This window comes from Rattus norvegicus, chromosome 18, assembly GCF_021556685.1.
Source record: "Rattus norvegicus strain SHRSP/BbbUtx chromosome 18, alternate assembly SHRSP_T2T, whole genome shotgun sequence".
NCBI lineage: Eukaryota > Metazoa > Chordata > Mammalia > Rodentia > Muridae > Rattus > Rattus norvegicus.
The window spans coordinates 22838389-22859944 of NC_141551.1; the positions used below are offsets into that span (position 1 = coordinate 22838389).

The following is a 21556-nucleotide window of genomic DNA, read 5'->3' on the forward strand; positions in this document are numbered from 1 at the left end:
AATAGAGAAAATACAATAAATATTACAACTGTGTTTCTGTTAGTTTTATTATTAAAGCAGAGGGTTAGATTTATAACAAAAACATTATATTAGTTTTTATAACACTTCTCATGTAGATTTTAAAGTCCAAGGACAAAAATGATTTAAATGAAAGACCATTTGAAATATTGAATATTAGTTTTCATATTCAATTTCTGGGGTTTTGGCTTCACAGTTAACCCCGTGTTTAACTGTGTGAACTGTTAAGAGCAGCACGGTACCAATACTTCATTTTTTAATAATTTGCACAGATCCTTACCCTTAGACATAGAACTAACCTCACTATATCATTTCTATGACATGACCTAGACAGTCTAAGTCTTCATTGTCTTTCTCTTAAGAAGTGTTTTATCAATGACTGATATAGGTGACTGTATTCCAAGTAAACTTCTCTAAGCTTCCCCATTAGGTGGAATGAGGAAGTGAGGGCAAAGTCGTTTGTCTCACTGCTGCCTGTGGTTTTTGAGAACACGCTGTTGTTCAAAGTATATGTTTTGAGAGAATAAATTTCTAGCACATTTCCATTTTATCACTTGTAGCACTCAAAGCATCATGAAATCACAGCCAGACAGTGGACGCGTGAATATTTTACAGATTTTTCTGCCTCTACTGTAAGCAGAATAGCCATATAATGAGCTTAGTAACAATCAAAAAAATCTGACTAAATGGTACCCAACTGGTAACATGCTTGAGAGGAGGATAGAAAAGACAGGCCATGAGCAAATTGAGTGGTTGTGTGAAAGAGCTAATATCGTAACTATCTTTAATTATTTTTATGTGGAATATAGGTGTCTTGGATATGTGGATTCTGCGTCTTGGAAAATAGAATTTTATGATAAAGATTGTCTGGCCGCGCTGTTCTGAATCTTACAGAGGAGGTGTGAGCTGGCACACGGCTTTATTAATTTTCTTGACCTAATGAAATGTTCATGTGTGAGTGGAATGCCAGCTCTTTCTAGCTTTTATTAATGTTAATGTAATTTTTGTACAGAACATTAATACAATGAAGCAAATTAACATTGGTGAAAGATGGGAAGACAATATGAAATATAAGCAGGTTATTCATGTGATAAAACTGACTGTTTTTCTAAGTGTGAAAAACAGGGATATTTAGCTCCCCCATAAACTCCTAGTGATCATAAACAAATTATCCAGAAAAGCTTGCAGAAAAGGTCTGTCATGTTTCCCTTTGAAGGCTGTACTGTGTAATGAAAACATTGGAAATATTTATATATGATAAATTATTATACAAACAACCATTTCAGTAAAAATTACTTTATATGTCTACTTAAGAATAATATTTTGTCACACAATTCATTTTTTCGAGAAAGAAGATATAACTTAATTGAGACTAATTACAATTAAGCAGATATTCTTCTCAATAAAAACACCTCAGGCAAATGGGTTTGGTGAAGAAACAGTATTTAAAATAAAGTATTTAATGAGTAAATATAATTGTGTCTGTGAAAATCTACAACTACAATTTTTAAAAAATAAAAAGATTCCTATGGACTACGATTTCATACCTCATAATGTATTTACCTCATTTTATGCTGTTCTCTCCAAGTGTTTGAAAAGTAGATGAAGGGAAACATTGCTTAGTTCAAGTTCACTTAGTAAAATAAGATGTTTGTTAAGAACTGTCCCTGGAGGTCCAGGTAAATAATAAATAACCAGGTTCAAGAAAGTCAACAGTGGCAAGCAGATGCCATTGAACACTGAGTGTGCTAGCAGCAAGCTACAAGGACTGCCCCTCCGATGTACACATCACAAAGTCAGTGCTCCAGCTTCACTGGTGAGTAACAAGTGATATATTTAACGGGTTCAGAGATTATAACCCTGTATCCTAGGTCCCAAATTGCATTAACATATACCATACATATATTCCATGTGTATCTGTTATGAGTTGTAGGTATTTCCATCCTTTTTATATTAAGGGTTTCCACATGCAAGGACATTCACCTGCCTCTCCACTTGCCTTTCCAGTTTGTAAAATTATATGGAATTAATAAAAAAGCAATCTCAAAATATACCCCTAAAGTATTGACATTAGGCATGTTTTATAGCAATTAGATTAGATACATCATACAGGACACGTATGGTATATATATATATATATATATATATATATATATATATATATATATTCTTTTCTCCTATTTTTGTTTGTTTAGTGGAAAAAACTCTTCTCTCATACAATATATCTAAACACAGTTTCAGTTTCCCCTCCCTCTACTCCTCATAGCCTCCTGATCCACACCTCCGCTGTCCCCCAGATCTATTCCTCCTCCATTTCCTCTTCAGAGAATAGCAAGGCTCCAAAAGATAACAGCCAGACAGGACAAAGCAAGGGACAATAAGACAAGGCAAAGCCCTCATATTAAGGCTGTGAGACCTTTATTTGTTCATTATAGAATCATCCGGAGGTTAGATATGAAATGTTTTTTAAAGAAAGTCCAGATCAGAAAAAGCGTGAGTTTGGGAATCCAATTGATTTTGGCATGCGTGTGAACTTGTAAGACTTGAGAAACACGTTAAATTGTGCCTAAATTTTAGAATCATTTTTGAAAAGTTGACTCACAATACTCAACTAAATTTAGCACACTCCTGGCACTGAAGCTTATTCAAGGTGGCAACAGATGTCTAGTGTAGGCATTGTTCAATGTGACCCCTTAATGTTAATGACCCTTAATGTTAGTTGTTCCTCGCCATGTCCCATCCTAGAATAGCCATATCACGCCCTCTTATTACCTACTTCCTCCCTTGATCCTACCACTCCATCTTCTCTGTCTCTCCGTAGCTATACAGTTTATTTCTCCTTTTTGGGGGGTCCTCCTCTCCTCTTTACTCCTTACCTAAGTTCTGGGGGTATATGAATTGTAGGATGCCTATTAAAAGCTTAAAAGCTAACATGCATGTATGAGAGAATAAATATAGTATTTGTCTTCTGGGGTCTGAGTTACCTCATTTAGGGTGTTTTTTCCTACCTCCATCAATTTATCTGGGAATTTCATAATTTTCTTTTTCAGCACCTAATACTAATCTCCACTCTGTCATTGTACTACATTTCCATTATCCGTTGATGGACATCTAGGTTGTCTCCAATTTTCATTGTAAATTAAGCAGCAGTGAACATGGCTATGCAGGTTTCTCCATAGTAAGAGGCAGAATTCTTTGGGAATATGCCCGAGCATGATAGACTTGAATCTTGAAGTAGATTTATTATTTAGCTTCATGAGGAACCACTACTCTGATTTACTTACTGGCCATGTAAATTTGAGCTCCCAGCAGCAATAAAGGAATGTTTCCTTTCTCCACATCCTTGCCAGCATGATCTGTCATTTGTTCTATTGGTATTGACCCTACTGACTGGTGTAAGAAAAATAAGCTCAAAGTAGTTTTGATTTGCATTGCTCTGATGACTAAGAGTTTTCTGCATTTCTTTAGGTGTCTCTCAGCCATTCGTGTGTCTTACTTTGAGAACTCTGTGTTTATATCCCATTTTTGATTGTGTTATTTGTTCTTTCAATATACATTTTAAAGTAATTTGTATATTTTATATCTATTAACCCTTTGTCAGATGTATAATTGGTAAAGACCTTTTTCCATTCTCTATCCTGCTTTGTCCAGATGATGGTGTCCTTTTCCATCCAGAAACTTCAGTGTCATGAGGTACCGTTTATTAACTGTTAGTCTCAGTGCCTGTGCTATTCGTCTTGTTCATAAAGTCTTTCCCTATGATAAAGAGCTCAATACTGTTGATCATTTTCTTCTCTATCACATTGAGGGTACCTGACCATATGTTGAGGTCATTCAAACACTGGAATTAAGTTCTGTACAGAGTGATAAATAGGCCCCGGGGAAACTGCCAAGCAACTCAAGGCTATAGGTTGTTCCTCACAAACTAAAGGTAATGCTCTATTTTTGAAGACAGCATTTATATATCCCATAGAATATAGAAAAGAGCGCATAACTAGAATTTCACCCATACTGTTTACTATTCAAATTACTAGAAGGTACTCTGCCTGAAACTATAGGATAAATGTAACTGAAATCAGCTGGAAGCCCAGTTATCAACAATGGTGGCCTACCCGCAGGATATGCTGGTGCAGTACTGGCACAAATGCGCTGGGAGTAACCACCCAATATCTGCTTGGATTTGAGACAGAACCATGAGATAGAACCCATGTCTGACACTGTTTGGATGGCCAAGAACATGAGGCTAGACAGGCTATGGGCCTAGGAGAAAATCAAATACAAATTTTCTGCTGCAGAAACACAGATATAAAATGACCTCTACCAACATCCTGTTATATTTGTAGGTCAGTGCCTACACAGCCATCATCACAGAAGCTTCCTCTTGCATTAGATGAGTGCTAGCACAGAGACTGGAACTGGAAAATGTGCAGAGAGTGAGAGGCTTTGTAACTCTCATTCCTAATGGGATGTCTCCATCAAAGCACTTCTCTCAGGGCTCAGGGAGTTAGAAAGCAAGGAGAGGCAGAAAGATTTTAAGAGAGAGAGGATGATGACACCAAGGAAACAATGTCTTCCAGATACAACATGGCTGATCTATGTACCAACTTACAGAGCCTAAGGCAGCATGCACAGGTCCTGCAAACGTTAAAGTGATAAGGGGTTGCAGTTATTGGGGGGTGGGGGTAGTACACATAACCAAGACGCTTTGTCCATTTGACAAAGAAAAGCATTAGTTTTCTCTAGTGTAGCATAATTTATACCTACAGATTACTTCATCTTATAACTGCATATTGCATATTCTTCTCACACTTTGATGGGCACTGATGAAGATACCTCATTCTGGGTCATAAAATATAATACATATGAAAGATCGTGATAAAATGACTGTTCTCAAAATGTATGACATAAACTAAAAGGTAATAATTAAAACCTTAGGGGGAAACCTCCAGTGACAGAAATTTGAAACTTATAAATGCCACAAAAACAGATGAAATAAGAAAAAAGAGGAAGAAGAGAGAAGGAGGGAGAAATAAAAGAAAAAGAAAGAATTATTTTAAGGTAACACTTAAAAATTTAATTAAATAAATAGAATAAATTCAACTTGATTGGCAGAGCACAGAAAGCATAGTGTTTCAGAGATATTTGCAGCCAGGACATACACATTAGCAAAAGAGAAGACTCTAAAATCAGTGAAAGTTGTTCCTATCTTAAGAAACTAGGGAAAGTACAGCCACTAAGATGTAATATAAGTAGAAGATAAGTAAAATCAGAGCAGAAATCATTAATCCCCCAAACAAGAAACTATTGCAGATAATCAACAAAACCGTGATATAATCCTAACACTTACAACCCTCAGCCAGGCTCAATCCTCTGGTCATTTCAGAGAACCAATCTAGAGCAGAGAAGATGACTAAGTCAGTGAAGTGGTTGCCTTCCTTGCATGAAGACCTGAGTTTGATCCCCAGATTACATCGAAGAATTTGAGCATTATGTGTGCACTTGCAATTTAAGTGCTGGAGATAAAAGGTCTATGGACCTAAATTTCCAGATAGACTAGCATGCAGAGAGATCCCTAAATTCTAATAAGAGTCACTGTCTCAAAAAAGGAGGGGTGTAATGCCTAAGGAATGACATAAGGTTGACTGATAGCTTTCATGTGCACTTACAATAATATGTAATAATACACATGTACACAGTGCATCACATATGAATACAATCCTCTGACACGTAAAAAACCATTGTGAACATGCTCATATAACCAGCAATGTTCTTCTAAAATCAGAACGCATCCAGGCCCTCATCAGTTCACTGGTGGGTGCTAGGAAATCTTGAAAGATACAATTAACCAATCTTTACAATCTCCTGTAGTGGATGAAAGCAAACTGAGAATTTTCTAACTCTTTTCTCAAGAACACCAAAATGCCAAAATTACTACTACATCTTATTTTTATCTAAAAAGAAAAAATACCCATTCATTAAAAATGGTAAAAAGTATTTGACAAAATTCAATTTCCATTACTGATTTTTCAAAAATCACTGAAAATCTAGATTAGAATTTCTTCAAATCATTAATAAAAATCTACCTCCAAATCTATAGTTAATATCATTAAGGTAGAAAGCTTGAAGCTTTTGACAAAGATCAAGAACCTGGCAGAGATAGAACAACTCTCTCTCTCTCTCTCTCTCTCTCTCTCTCTCTCTCTCTCTCTCTCTGTGTGTGTGTGTGTGTGTGTGTGTGTGTGTGTGTGTGTGTGTGTGGTCTCTCTGTGTGTGTGTCTGTCTGTCTCTCTCTCTGTCTCTCTCTGTCTCTCTCTGTCTCTCTCTCTCTGTCTCTCTCTGTCTGTCTCTCTCTGTCTCTGTCTCTCTGTCTCTGTCTCTGTATCCATCTCTCTCTCTCTGTCTCTCTCTCTGTCTCTCTCTCTCTCTGTCTCTCTGTCTCTCTCTCTCTCTGTCTCTCTCTCTCTCTCTCTCTCTCTCTCTCTCTCTCTCTCTCTCTCTCTTTCCAGTATTCAACATTACACTGGCTATCTTAGCTAATTTACTGTGACATAGGGAAACTGAATGGTAATGAGACTGTACAATAAAAAGTAAAATATACCTTTTCAATGATAACTTTTCTTTATAGAAAGCCTTAAATAATTTTCAAAATAACAAAAATGAGAACTAGAAGCAGTTATAAAAAGATTGTGAGCATGAAATCTAATGGACACAGCGGTGGATGACACTTGAAATTTAAGATGTTACAATTTATATTAGCATTCACCAAGTGAAAAACCTTGCTATAAATATAGCAAAATATGTTTAAAATCTATATACCAGAAAAAATAGCTATGGTGGGGCACTGTTGGTTCGCAACTTCAATCCCAGCACTCGGGAAACAGAGCCAAGTGAATCTCTATGAGTTTAAGGCCACCCTAATCTACAGAGCAAGTTCCAGGACTGCCAAGGCTACACAGAGAAATCCTGTCTCAAAACAACTAAACAAATGAATACATAACAAAACATAACATAATGATAATATACACAGAATGTAATATAACGGAAGTCATTCTGTACTAATGGCCTGCAAATCCAAAATTGTCTATATAAAGATCTTCTTAAATAAATCTAAAGATTCAGTCTAATCCTAATTAAAAGATTTGCAAAAATTTTAAAGTGTCAACAAACTTATCTAGGGATTATATGAAATTGTGAAAGAGAAAAGTAGCCAGCTTAGTGATCAGAAAGAAAAAAAATCAGACGACTTACAGTACCCAATGTCAAAAAGACATATTCTAAAGCTAGAGTATATAAGGAATTCAATAACATAGCAGCAGATGAGCAGACACACAGATCAATGGATCAGGATTCAGAGGCCAGGGATCAATGCATACAGATGTAGTCAGTTGATCTTTGACAAAGGAGCAAATGCCAGGCCATGCGGCAAAGAATGTCTTTTGAAGATATTATGTAGAGCAAACAGAAACCCATATCCCTCCCTGTGAGCTGAGTATAGATATGTGCCTGGCACCTTTCACAAAAAATAATTCAAAATGGATCGTAGACCAAAATGTAACACACAGAAATGTATATAACTTTTAGAAAGTAAGAATATTAGGGAAGGACACCTAGGTAACCTTAGGTATGGAAATGACTTCTGGAAACAACACCAACTGCATGAAGTAGATTAGTGAAAATTTGAACTTAAATAAATGAACCAGTAAACTCTCAAGTGAAAGGTAGGCATGAGAACAAGACACGTCATCTGCTAGTGACAGACCATTTTTCCAGGATTTACTACAGGATTATTAAAACTCGACAATAAAATATTAATAACCTAAGTAAAATTGAAGTACCTGACCCTGAACAGACACCTGAGTAGAGGACGCATAATACAATAAAACAAATAGATTGAAAAGATTTGGATTAAATTAATGCAGACTACTAATGAGATACATCCACTCACTTATCCTAATGGACACGATTCAGACTACCGAATACCAGATGCTGGTAAGAAGAATAAAGAAAATCTTTGATGAAAGGCATAGAAATGCAAGGAGTCACAGCCACTGAAGCGACAAGCTGGCACTTCGTTACAACACTCAGAACATTCTTATCATCTAGCCCCTCAGTCACATAAACTGGCATGATCTCAAACAAATTTAACACTTATGTCCACACAAAAACTTAGAAACTCTCACTTATAAAAATTTAACGCCCAGTTACCTGAACCCAAAAGCCACAATACTGTCTTAAATAACACCAACAAAAAATAATATTGAGCAGTTACAAATGAGCTACTAAAGTCCCTAAAGAGTTAGAGGGAAACATCTGCTAATAAAGATCCACTGTCAGAAGACTAGATGCTATGTAGTTCTGAGTTCTTGGCATGCTGGAAAAGGTAACCACAGATACAGAGATCCATGATTGACAGGAGCCAGAGGAGGAGGGATAAAGAGGAAGCACACAGAGAATTGTCAATGCAACTGTACTGTTCTATGTGACACCACAATGTTGAATACCTGTCATTAAACATGAGTCAAGAACAACAGTATACAACCACCAAGAGTGACTGCTAATAGAAATTGTGCTCCTTGGGTGACAATAATGTTTCAACAGCTGATGTTCAACAATGGTAACATGATAACACCAGGATGTAGAACACTGTGGCAAAGGAGACTGTGGGATGAGCAGGGGACATTAATGGACTTTATGTGATCCCAACCTATTTCTACAAATATACCAACTCTCTAAAAACATTTTTGTAGAATTAAATTTGAAGAAATTAAAATAAATTTTAGTTTAATGAATGATATTTCATCCAAGTGTATCTATTATGTTAAGGCTAATATTTGTACTGTTTGGGTGATAATTAATGCTTTCAAGAGAATAAAGCAAAAACATTATTGATAATGCAAAGTCAAGATGTTTTATTTCTTGGCCTAATTCTCATTGTGGGAGCCCTGTGTTTCTGAAATTTTTCGTCCGTGAGGCTGTTAGCTGAGCGAAGGTGCTGGTTTGCACTCCTACTGCAAAAGTCAGTCATGTTTCATTTTTAACAGGCTGGTGAATTGCAAATATCCCTTAAAGCTGGAAAGAAAATCATTCGTGATGGACACATAACTGACAAGCTTCCTTTTAAAAATGTATACTGCCATGAAACATTTATACATATAATTATGGAAGATAAACACACACAGCTGAACTCCTGGAACTGACACAAGCATGTGCGTTGATAGCGAGGGGAACAAACAATGCAGAAGGGATCGTGTTTTCTATTGCAGTGTGCGCCACTACACCGCGTACTCTCACGAAGAGCAGAATCTCAAATAGAGTTGTCCTGGCCTTGAATCTTCCACAAAAGATATAAAACTCAAGAAACACTCCCATGTCCTCCCAAAGGCCAGTCGACTGACAAGAAGAAAGCTCATGAATGGCAAGGTGTCAAGGGAAAGGACCACGGATGAGAAATAAAGAAGACAAAAGCAAAAGCTGGGACTGGGAGGACTTTCATCTACTGATGACTTATGACACACAAGTTTATTAAGCAGCACACTTCTTACAGTATGCAGGGGAAGGGGGTTGAATGCCCAAGGTCATCAGAAAGTCGAGTCAGACGATGGTGGCAAAGAAAACACAGGATACCTCAGACACGATTGCCTTAGAATTAGTAACCACAGCTTGGAAGGAAGAGTTGTATCCCCAGAAAATGCAGTCGTGACTCCTTCAAGGCCTTGGCTCCAACTCCAGACTGGCTCTTGCCAGGTCTGTTCCTTGGACAAGGACACAGTACTAGCATTCCCTTTGTCCTTTCACAGGGGCTTCTGAGAGAGTCATGGATGGGTCTGGTTGTCACAGCCAGTCTCTTCCATGTCATTAAACACCTTCATACTGTTACAGATGATGCATCGTTCTGGGTTATTTAGTTACCATTATCAATAAACAGGTATTAGTTCTGAGCAGTTTCAGCATACAAAGTAGTATTGTAACTAGTTTGTCTTCCAAGTACTTTTGCTCATTATAAAGAAGCATTTTCTATTTGTAACAATTCTTATCATATTATTGCACATACCTTCAAGGCATAAAATTCCTCTGAAGTACATAAAGATCCACCAAAAGAATGTAATATAAAGTCAGTAATAAGAATACTGTCTTACACCTTATAGGAACATTCATTAAATAATATTAACTGGACAGTTTGAACCCTGCTGGCAAGAAATAGTCTTGTTTGCTCTTAAATGGAAAGCAAGGAAAGAAATATTGAAAGTGGGAGAGAGGACAGAAGGAAGGTAGGTTGAAGAGTCAAGAAAAGGTCTAGAGTATTCCTTAGCTACTAGCTGTGCGATGCTAAGGCATCAATGAATCCTTGAATTTTAGGTTCATTAATTGTGTTCATCAATGCTGCTAATCTAGTCTCTTTGTTGTTGTTGTTGTTGTTGCTGCTGCTGCTGCTGCTGCTGCTGCTGCTGTTGTTGTTGCAGCAATGACATATACCAAGAACAAGCAGCATAGAAAATGGTCCTACCCACAGTGGGCTGAGTTCTTTTATAACTAAAACAATCTTTCACTGAGATGCCCACAGGCCAGACTGATTTCAATAATCGTTCCGTTGAAACTCTCTTCCAGATGTTTTTTAGACTGTGGTAAGTTGACAGTTAAAGCTAATTAGCGCAGTTGTGAAATGTGAAAAACTGAATAAGATGTAAAACATAGTGATAAATCACCTCTGTTTTATAATCTTGTCTAAACACAGCTATATTGGGTATAAATGGCTGTCATCTGTATAATTACTATATAGATGCCTAATTACTGGGAATAAACACTGTAAAGAAATTTATATGAACAAAGTCGTTTAAGACCTGTTCAGTCTATAGCCAGAAGGAATGTTTTGGTGAGCCTTCTAGGAGAAGGGCAGGCTTTCTCTAACAGGCATACCTAGATTAAAAACAAACTATTACTGTTATCTGGAGAAAAGGAGTTCTTAATAACAGTAAAATTTATATTTGGGGAAGCTCACTCCTGAGGCAGAACTGAATGACCAGATCGAGCTTTTTCAACCCTCCTGTCTCTTGGCATGTCTTACCATGGAACTTTAACACAAATAAACACTGTGTTTACCTTTTAAATACAACCACTTGGAGGTATTTCAAACCAACATATATTCACATCCTCTCAGTGACTTGTTACATAGACATTCATGTTTATCAAACGTACAAAGCAATTATGATGCATAAGTTTCGGTACGCGCTAAACTTCTCTGTACTTGACTTACATGGGTCACATGCACACTCCCCAGTGTGCTGAGAATCAGCCAGCCATTGCTTATAACAATTTTATGCACAGTTGTCGTATTTGAAAGCAACTGAGATAGCTTTCCACAGGTTCATGGGCAGCAAATTCTGCTACATTCTTTCAATGGAATTTCATTCATCACACAATACAGAAGAGCTACCAGGCCACAAAAAGACATGGGGAATATATCAGGGCACGTTACTGAGTGAAAGTGCTTCATGCTGCATAATATGATTACAATGTATGAATTCCAGGAGAGGCAAACCAGGAGACAGGAAGACTTTCGACGACAGTTGGGACTGAAGAGTAGAGTGCAAGGAGCTAGCGGAGCAGAGTCTTTTCAATAAAGTACTGTTTTCCTGTACGATGCTTGAGTGGGAGGTACTGCTTGTATGTTACTCAAATTCCCAAGGCACATGAGCAAGTGTTGATCCAAAGATAATAGATCGAGATCGACTAGCAATGGGTCAACGTCAATTCAGTGATGCCGATAGATCTCCACCTGGCTAGAGAGACTATGAGGGATGCTGTGCGTAGGGCATGAAGTCCTGTGGGAACTCCTTAACTTCTACTCTCTCTCACTGAAAAATCTAAAACTTGCCTAAAAATTACTCCATCAGTAGAAAACCTATCCAACACATGGGGACTCATCTCCTACTTGCTCCCCCAATCCACAGTAAAACTCCTTACTACTGAGCCCTCCAGCACCTTTTGCCTGGAGCACTAATTCAGAAGAACATATTCCACATGCAGGAGGAGCTCCTCTTTTGTATGTACAGTTCCTCTTTTCCCCATCTCAAATGAATATTTTTATAAAACCTAGCCCAGAGCTAGACTTACTGTGATTAAGAAATTCTCATGAATTAATATATTTTAATACTAGCTTAATTGAAGCCTAATGGATTATACAGATTCTTAAACTACAGCTTAAAAGAAGAAAAAAACGTGTCTTTTCAGAGACTATCTGGCTGCTTCAGAAGAAGTAATCCTGTTTAAGAGGCTGAGATCTGAGTTCCTTTGGGGTTTTGCCCTTGTTAATCTTCTTTGCAATTCTGCAGCCTGGTGTTTAAGGTTGAGAATCAGGAACTGCTTTGAATCTACACAAAGCACATTCATGACCATAGTTGGAGAGATTACCACAATTGATTGTGGAGTCAAAAGACTTACAATCATGTATGTGAATCTGGGACTGTTGGCAAAGTGCATGCAAGAAATCCAAGAGTATTTATGCCTCCGGAAGCTAAAAATGGCTGATTATAATTACATGAAAGCCCACTGTCCTGTAACTAACTGCCTCCCAGTTGCTTTTGCTGGGGATAAGTCTAGAAATGAAATTCACACTATGCATTTGCATTTGCAACTCCCTGGCTTGTCCATTTTCAAAGTTGTCTCTTAAGTTTCCTGAATTGTGTAAGAAATGATTTTCTCTGATTATATTGTTCAACCTCCATCAGTACAAGATGCCAAAAAATCTTTACCTCAGCATTGCAGTATATTTTTAAACATTTTCTTATATGTAGATAAATAGCCTGAAAATCTAATGTCCAGGCATTTGAGAATATTAAATATACGCCAGGCTCTTTAAAAGCTTTATTTACATGTATATGTGTAGAGCTGAGAACAAAGTTAGGTCCTCACATGTCCTGGGCAGGTGCTGTAACACAGAACTATGCTTTCAGCCCTCAGAACTAAGTTTCTACACCTGCCCAGAAACTGTGTCCATGCCTCCATACTGGGAAACTTACAGATAATAGAAATGTGTACAATAAAGTTATAGAGGCTAGGAAATTCAAAATCAAAGCATTACCACATCCATTTCTATGAGAGCTTGTTCTCTACTCTCAACGTGCTATAAATTCATGAGTACAACAGCATTTAAGGACAGTTCTTCACAAAAAAAAAACAGTTCTCTGTTTTTCCTACCTTTCTGCCCTCTCCTCCACTATACTCTCTGAACCTTCAAGATGCATCTTCTGGTTCCCTTCCCAACTCGTGACTAGGATTCTGTATCCTTTTGCCATCCAGAAGAATTATAACCCTTTAAACTCAAGCTATGGATGAAAAAAACCTTTAGGCTGGTTGTAGGCACGGTTATTAGATCAAAAAAAGAAGCAATTAACTAGACTTCTTTATTTTTAAGGGCATATGTGCATGTGTATGGTGTATATAGCATGTGTTGTAATGTATCTATGTGTGGAGACCAGAAAAGGGTCTCCCCTTGGCCTCTCTGGCCTGGAACTCTCATATTTTCCTTGTTAGGCCAATACTCAGCAAGCTCCAGTGGTCCTTCTGCCTCAATCTCCCTAGTTCTGGGGCTACGGGCCATATGTGGGACTATGCTCAGCTTGTTATGTGAGTTCTAAGATATAAACCCAGTCCCAACACTTGTATACAACACACTTGTAATAGCAGAACCATTAGAACAAATTCCTAACCCAGTTTTTGAGAACAAAACCTGCCATTGGTGATAAAAAGAAAAGCTAGAATATATTTCTTTGTTGCCATTTTGTTGTATAAATACTTCACAATTTGACAGGAAAATACTTGACTGAAGGGCCTTTAGTCCAGTGTTGGCTCAGGTCACAGCCCTGAGGCCAAGGAAAAACTCATCTCAGTCTGTGAGCTGGGCTTTGCCCACCTGACTTTCAATGCTTGTCTTATTATTTTTCACCTTTGCAGTCCTGAGTAATGTTTCTCAGTCAGGTATGACTTCTTGTCTGGAGCCAATCGTGGTTATTTTTGTTCCCTGCCACAAGATCACAGAAAGTCATGCTACACAGTAGCTCCTTCAGAGAGTCTTTAGAAGAGAGCAGTGGACCATATTTATTTCTCATGATATTCCCTTGTAGTTTTCATATGAGCATTCTAAATATATCCCTCTTTATTTCTCACCAATTACCTCATTTCCCAACATACTAGTCAGTCCTATTCTGACATGTTATATAACTCTTACTTTGACACCAGGAATGTCCAAAATGGATGCTGGTTAATAATGGGACAAGTAGGTCTTTCGAGGGAGGGGGAGAAAGAGTTTTATTTGGTTCCAATAGGATAGGAAAAATTGCAATAGTATTCAGAGTAGCCAAGGGACCTGCCTTGGTATTTCACTGTCAAGATGTAGAAACTGAAGCTACAGTGTGTCTTTTGGAGGGATGCTTGTCTACCGTCTGCAGAACACGTGGCATTTGACAATCAGAGTGGGTTCAGTGGGCAAAGAGTGAGCAACTAAGTAGACAGAAGATGAATAAGAAAGGACCAGAAGACTTAATGGGAGGAATTAGCTGCTGCCTACTCAGGATGAAAAGAACAAGCAATCCAAGAGCAGCACTGGGGCACCAAGTCGCAGTAACCAATAAAGCAACTTGGTAGCCAGCTATGGGTAGAAGTGTATATCTATGGGTAGAAGTGTATAGCTATGGGCAGAAGTGTATATTCCGGTAGGAGCTGCCGCACAGTATAACTTGCTGTGATCTGTGAAGGAGGGAACAGAAATAATCAGGGTGGGCTCAAGACAAGAAGTTACACCTGACTTTGAAACATTAGCTAAAACTGAAAAGTTAAGACTTAGTAAGCCAAACATTGAAAGTCGGGTAAATTCGCATGTAGAGGTTCATTGGTGCCCTGATGTGCAAACATCATGAGTACTTTATACTGTGCAGACTCTGGAACAGAGACACTGGTGAACAGGAAGCTCCAAAATTTACATTTTCTCTGAATTAATTCTGACGGCCTCTGATATTTGATAGTGTTCTGCCCAATTAAAAGCTAAAATGTTCCATTAATGTATTCCAAAGGATAAGACAGAGTTCAAAAGTATGAGAAGACATATTTTTTTAAAAGAGCGAGAAATTCCCTTTGAGGCAAGGGAGCTCTTATTCTGTTAGCATCCACAGTACCCCTGAAAAGTCATGACTTGGCGATTTATGCCCTGCCCATTTGAACCATCTTTTTTCTAAAACATGTGCATAAAAGGATTTCCCAACTTCTAGAACACAGCCCCTTTCTCCTCCTATCTTACTATGGAATCATGCTCATAAAGAGAAGGGGAGGTCTGCAATATTTCAACAGTTCAGGGAGAAGAGCAATCTTCCCCATAAATATTAGGCCCCTGAATTGCAAGTTATAAACATGTACCCTGAACTTACATGAAGATCAAAGACATGGTTGGATAGTCTCAAGATTTTTTGACAAAATAAACTCCTAAGTTAGGCTTTCAGTTGACTTTAGGTTCCTGGTTACTACATAAGAATGTACAAACTTAGTTTAACATATTTACATTTTTCCATAAAAATGCCTATTGCCTCAGCATTGTACCACATACTTCACATATATAAACATATATTCCCATATACTACTGAGCAGACTAGTCTAATAAATACTAAAATGCACAGTCTCAAAACAATCAATAAAATTGAATTAATTGAATTAATGAAAATAAACCACCATAACTAATTACTTCAATTGCTAGCCAAATCCAGTAATATTATCAAATGTCAATCAGTATCTAGAATATGCATTTTATGTCTCAATTAAGCAAAATTAAAAGTGATTAAGAAACTTAAGATCATTTATTTTTAATAAGGTGCAATTTAATACTGGATTATTTGGTGGAAATGTCTGCATCATTTTGATGGAAGGTACCATTATTATGCCTAATACGAAATAGATAATATTAGTCACATAATGAATTTAAAAATGAAAATGATACCCTTGAATTTCTTCCACACATTTATCTTAGAATCGCAACTGTAAATGAGAAGGCAGGTTAATAGTTTAGATGGAGACAGATGAGTTGAAAAGACATTCTTTTAAAATAAGATGTTGGTGACAGAGGGAATATCAGGAGAGTGCCTTACAGAGAAAATGGCCAGATAGACTCGGTGAGCAGGAAATTAGAGACAGTGGTTATAAGGGAAGAATTGAAGAGCTTTGGCCAATACCCAGACTACATACTACCACAATATGATTCATAATAGGCTTTTTCACTGGGCACTTAGTTATTCAGCTCACACAGGGTAATGATAGGGTAACTATGGTTTTCTACCTTGTGCCACAACAGCTGCACTCCAAGACAGCATCTGTCTTCTACTATGATAAAGGTCGGTGCTATATATGTAAATGATATCTATGATATTGTTAAGTCAACATCTGATATGTCCATATAGAGTCTCACAGGAAAAAAAAAACATCTCCATTTTGCACTATGCACAAAAATTAATAGATAAATGTTGGATAACTAAACATTTATCAGAATCAAACCTGCAATGGCCCTAGATTAAAATATAGAAGAATATCTCCGTAGCTTCAAGAAGAGCTGAGATTTAAAACCAAGTAATATGTACAACATGGAGTATCATTCATTACAATATGACCTGACTCAGGTCACAGTGGGGTGGAGTTAAGAACCTTTACAGTAGCAAGAAGTAGCCTTTAGTCCTTAATTTGGGGGAAATTATGGTGAACCCTAAGAAGAGAAGGAGAGATTGGGAAAGCAATACGAGTTAGAGTTGAGGGAGGCTGTGATCTGAGAGGTGTCTATGAACAAAAGCTGAAGAGAATGTTCTATTTTAGCATGCATTGTGTTCGTATATACAAGAAGCATTAATTCTAGTGGGGTAGACATAGATATCATACAAAAATAATTGAGAGATTGAAAAATGGCTCACTGGCTAAAATCCTTGTCATAAAAATTGGGCTTATGAGTCTAATCCTCAAATCCATGTAAAGTAATACATGTCAAGTGCATGATGATAGCACCAGTGCTCCTAGGGTAAAATGGAAGGCAGATACAGGAAAATGCCTGTGAATTAACTAGAACGTACAACAGCAAGCACGTAGATTAGAATGCCAGTATTGACATACAAGGTTGTCCTCTGACCTTTACATGTATACACATACACACCCATGCATGGGTGCATGCATATAAAATGCATACACAGGAAGATATAAACAATATAAAGATTGAAACGATATGTAACAATCTCCTATTAATACGCAAAAGGCACACTGCTGAATTACACATTGAGTTAGTTGTGTAAATGAACAGTTTACAGGAAGGGGCACCAAAGTTGCTCCACCTAGTTTTTAATAGAGAAAAAGAAAGCCAAAAGGAAGAAAGAAATCAAAATTATCAATCTAGAAAATAACCCGAAGATAGCAATTTAGACACAGAAAGATAAACTTTGTCTTTTTTTTAATTTTTTATTAGATACATTTCTTTACTTACATTTCAAATGTTATTCCCCTTCCCAGTTCCCTATCCATAAGCCTCCCTTCCCTCCCCTCCCCCTCCCCCATACAGGTGTGAAAAGCAGTGAGAGTTATTGTTGAAATCAGCTTTTCATGGTCTATGAAACTGAAAATCTATGTGTCTCCAATGTGCTGCATGCCTCTTTCAGCCACGTTTACTGGGGGAATTCTGATGCATGGTTTGAGGAGACGAAAGGAGAAATGATAGCATTTCTGACCATGTGAAGCGCTGCAGGAAACACACTATAGTGGGTCAGTAGGGTACATAACTATACAGGTTGTTTAAATATTATACTATCCATTAAAATTAAAAAGATAATTGATAGGCCTATTAAAATCATAAAATTCTGCTTGTTAACCTTCTTGGATTCTGTGGATTGTATTCAAGTATTATGTAATTTTTTTTTTGCTAATATCCACTAATTAGTGAGTAAATACCAGGCACGTCTTTTTGGGTCTGAGTTACGTCACTCAGGATGGTATTTTCTAGTTCCATCTATTTGCCTGCAAAACTTATGATGTCCTTGTTCTTAATAGCTGAATAGTATTCCACGGTGTAAAAGAACCACATTTTTCTGTGCCCATTCTTCTGTTGTGAGACATCTGGGCTGTTTCCAGCATCTGGCTATCACAGATAAGGCTGCTATGAATAGAGGGGAGCACTTGCCCCTGCAGCATGGTGGGGCAACTTTTGGGTATATGCCCAAGAGTGGTGTAGCTGAGTCTCAAGGTACATCTACTTGCAATTTTCTGAGGAACCTCCAGACTGATTTCCAGAATGGTTGTACCAGTTTGCAATCCCACCAACAGTGGAGGAGTGTTCCTCTTTCTCCGCATCCTCGCCAGCTTCTGCTCTCACCTGTTTTTTATCTGAGTCATTCTGACTGGTGTGAGGTGGAATCTCAGGGTTGTTTTTATTTGCATTTCCCTGATGACTAAAGACTTTGAACATTTCTTTAAGTGCTTCTCAGCCATTCAAGATTCCTCTGTTGTGAATTCTCTGTTTAGTACTATACCTCATTTTTTGCTAGGATTGTTTGGGTTTCTTGGAGGTTAGCTTCTAGAGGTCTTTATATATTTTGGATATTAGCCTTCTATCAGATGTGGGGTTAGTGAATATATTTTTGCCAATCTGTAGGTTGCTAATTTGTCCTATTGGCTATGTCCTTTACCTTGCAGAAGCTTTTCAGTTCCATGAGGTATCATTTATCAATTCTTGATCTTGGATCCTGAGCCATTGGAGTTCTGTTTAGAAAATCTTCCCCTTGTCCCTGTGCCAATGAGTTTGAGGCTCTTTCCCACTTCTCTTCTGTTAGATTCAGTGTATCTGGTTTTATGTTGAGGTCCTTGATCTACTTGGACTTGAGCTTTGTGCAAGGTGACATATATGAATCTATTTTCATTTTTATATATACAGACTACCAATTAGACCACCACCATTTATTGAAGATGCTTTCTTTTTTCCATTGTATATTTTTGGCTTCTTTGTCAAAGATCAAGTGTCCATAAGCTTGTGATTTTATTTCTGGGTCTTCAGTTCTATTTAATTGATCAACCTATCTCTCTCTATACTAATACCATGCAGTTTTTATTACTATCACCCTTTGGTACAGCTTGAGGTCAGAGATGATGATAAATCCAGATGTTATTTTATTGTTACTGTTTTTGCTACCCTGTGTTTTTGTTTTTCCACATGAAATTAAGAATTGCTCTTTCCATGTCTGTGAAGAATTGTGTTTGAATTTTGGTGGAGATTGCATTGAATCTGTAAATTGCTTTGGGAGGATAGCTATTTTTACTATGTCAATTCTGCCAATCCATGATGAGAGATCTCTATTTTTGAGGCCTTATTTTGACCCAGAATTATTCCTGTCTAAAAGAACTGCAGGGACAAAAATAGAGAAGAGACTGAAGTCTAGTGACCAGGCCGATTTGTGATACATCTCAAGGGGAGGCTCCAAGGCCTAACACTATTACTGATGCTATTGTGTACTTATAGACTCTAGGAGCATATCATGGCTGTCAGCGAAAGGCCTAACAAGCAGCTTACTGAGACAGACACAGATAATTCTACCCAACCATTGGACTGAAACCAGGGACCCCCATTGGTTGAGTTAGGGAAGGCTGGAAGAAGCTGAGAAAAGGATGACCCCCACAGGAAGACCAGCAATATCAATCTGGACTTCTGAGATATTTCTGACACTGAGCCACTAACCACGGAGCATACTCTAGCTGATGTGACCCCTGACACATACACAGCATAGGACTACCTGGTCTGGCCTCAATGAACAAAGATGTGCCTAACCCTTGAGAGATTTGAGGCCCCAGTGAGTGGTGAGCCCCAGTGGGGAAAACATCCTCTTGAAGACAGGGGGAGGAAGAATGGGATGAAAAACTGTGGGAGGGCAGACTGAGAGGAGGGAAACAACTGTATTGTAAGAAAAATAAGAGTAATAAAAAATGGAAACAAAACATAACAATTTGTCAAAGTACACATACATTTGTATAAAAACATACCTTGCCTTTGTAACTGCACAAATGAATATTTGTTTATATATTCCATATGGCATATTTAAGTTAATTTGCAGAGCACTAAAAATGTCTTCATCACTTCTAATATAAGAATTAGTGAGTAGAGAAAATATATGTTTGCATAATTGATTACTTCTGTTTTAAATGACCCAGAATCAAATGCTGATACAAACTTGGCAAAGCAAAGCCCCCATCAGGCAAGGGATGGCTTTAGCAAACCTGGAAATAGAGACTGATGAGAAAATAAAACCTGTGTTCATAGGCAATATAGTTTCCCTTTTAAGACGTAGCCGTTAAATACATTTAAATATAAATTTCTGCTCATTCATATCTTGCTCCTACAGTGTATCATTTTACACTCAGTATTTAGTCTGTTTATATTGTCTGTTTATATTCTCAATATTGAATGCTAGATTTCAACCAGTAGGGAGTATGTGGTGGTTGAATAAAGATGGACCTCATAGGCTCATTTATTTGATCACTTGTTCCTCAAGTAGTGGTACTACTTGAGAGGGATTAGGGGTGTGATCCTGTTGGAGTAGGTGTGGTCTTCTTGGAGGAAGTGAATGCCAGAAGACGGGCTTTGGAATTTCGAAAGCCCAAGCCAGTACCAGTGTCTCTCTCTTCCTGCTGCCTGGAGATCTAGTAGAAGTCCCAGCTACTTCTCCAGCACCATGTTTGCCTATATCCTGCCATGTTCCCTGCTGTGGTGACAATGGAATAAACCTCTGGCACCTTAAGCAAGCCCCAATCAAGTTCTTTCCTCTGTAAGAGTTGCTGAAATCCTGGCCTTGACACAGCACTAGAATACTGACTAAGACAGCAGTTAGTCGAGGAATACAGTATTGCACTGACAGGTTTTGCCATGCTTCTTTTTGGAAGAATGTGGACTTTGGATTAGGAAATCAGATGAAAGTTTTAAGTGGGCCTTAATAAGCCATACTCTTAGGGTCAAGAAAGACAGTAGTAAGGGCTATTTAACTGTGGGATCCAACTCAAGAAATTTCAGAGAAGGAGAATATTACTAAGTGGTCCAGAGATTATTCCTATGCTATTTGGTGGAAAATATAGCTGCTTTCTGCCCTTGTCTAAGAAATTGGCCCAAGGTTGAATTGAAGAGTTTTGAATTAATAGTGTTAGAGAATTTTTAAGACAGCCTATTATTGACTTTGTTGTGTGGTTATTAGTGGTTATGGCCACTCTCATGCATATCTATAGTGAAAATGAGCAAGACAGCAAGGAAATATGCAAAATGTACAGTTGGAGGACAAAAGGAGTCACAGGAAAATATAGCGAGGCTGAATCAAGTGCTCAAGGCGATAAAGAAAAACCTGATCCTAAACGGAGCAAAGGAAGTAGTAACTTCGCAGGAAGACCCCACCCAACTAAGCTTTCAATTTGTGAGAAAATACCTAAAGAAAATCTTAAGAAATGAAGGAGACCATGGCCAACAGCACGCTGATGAAATTGTATTTGAACAAAGGAG

The 21556-nt window shown here is 37.8% G+C and overlaps 1 protein-coding gene across 1 annotated transcript in view; it reads right to left on the minus strand.

The window, feature by feature from the left end:
• Rit2 (Ras-like without CAAX 2) overlaps positions 1-21556 on the minus strand; it is a 346997-nt gene that overhangs the window by 123588 nt on the left and 201853 nt on the right.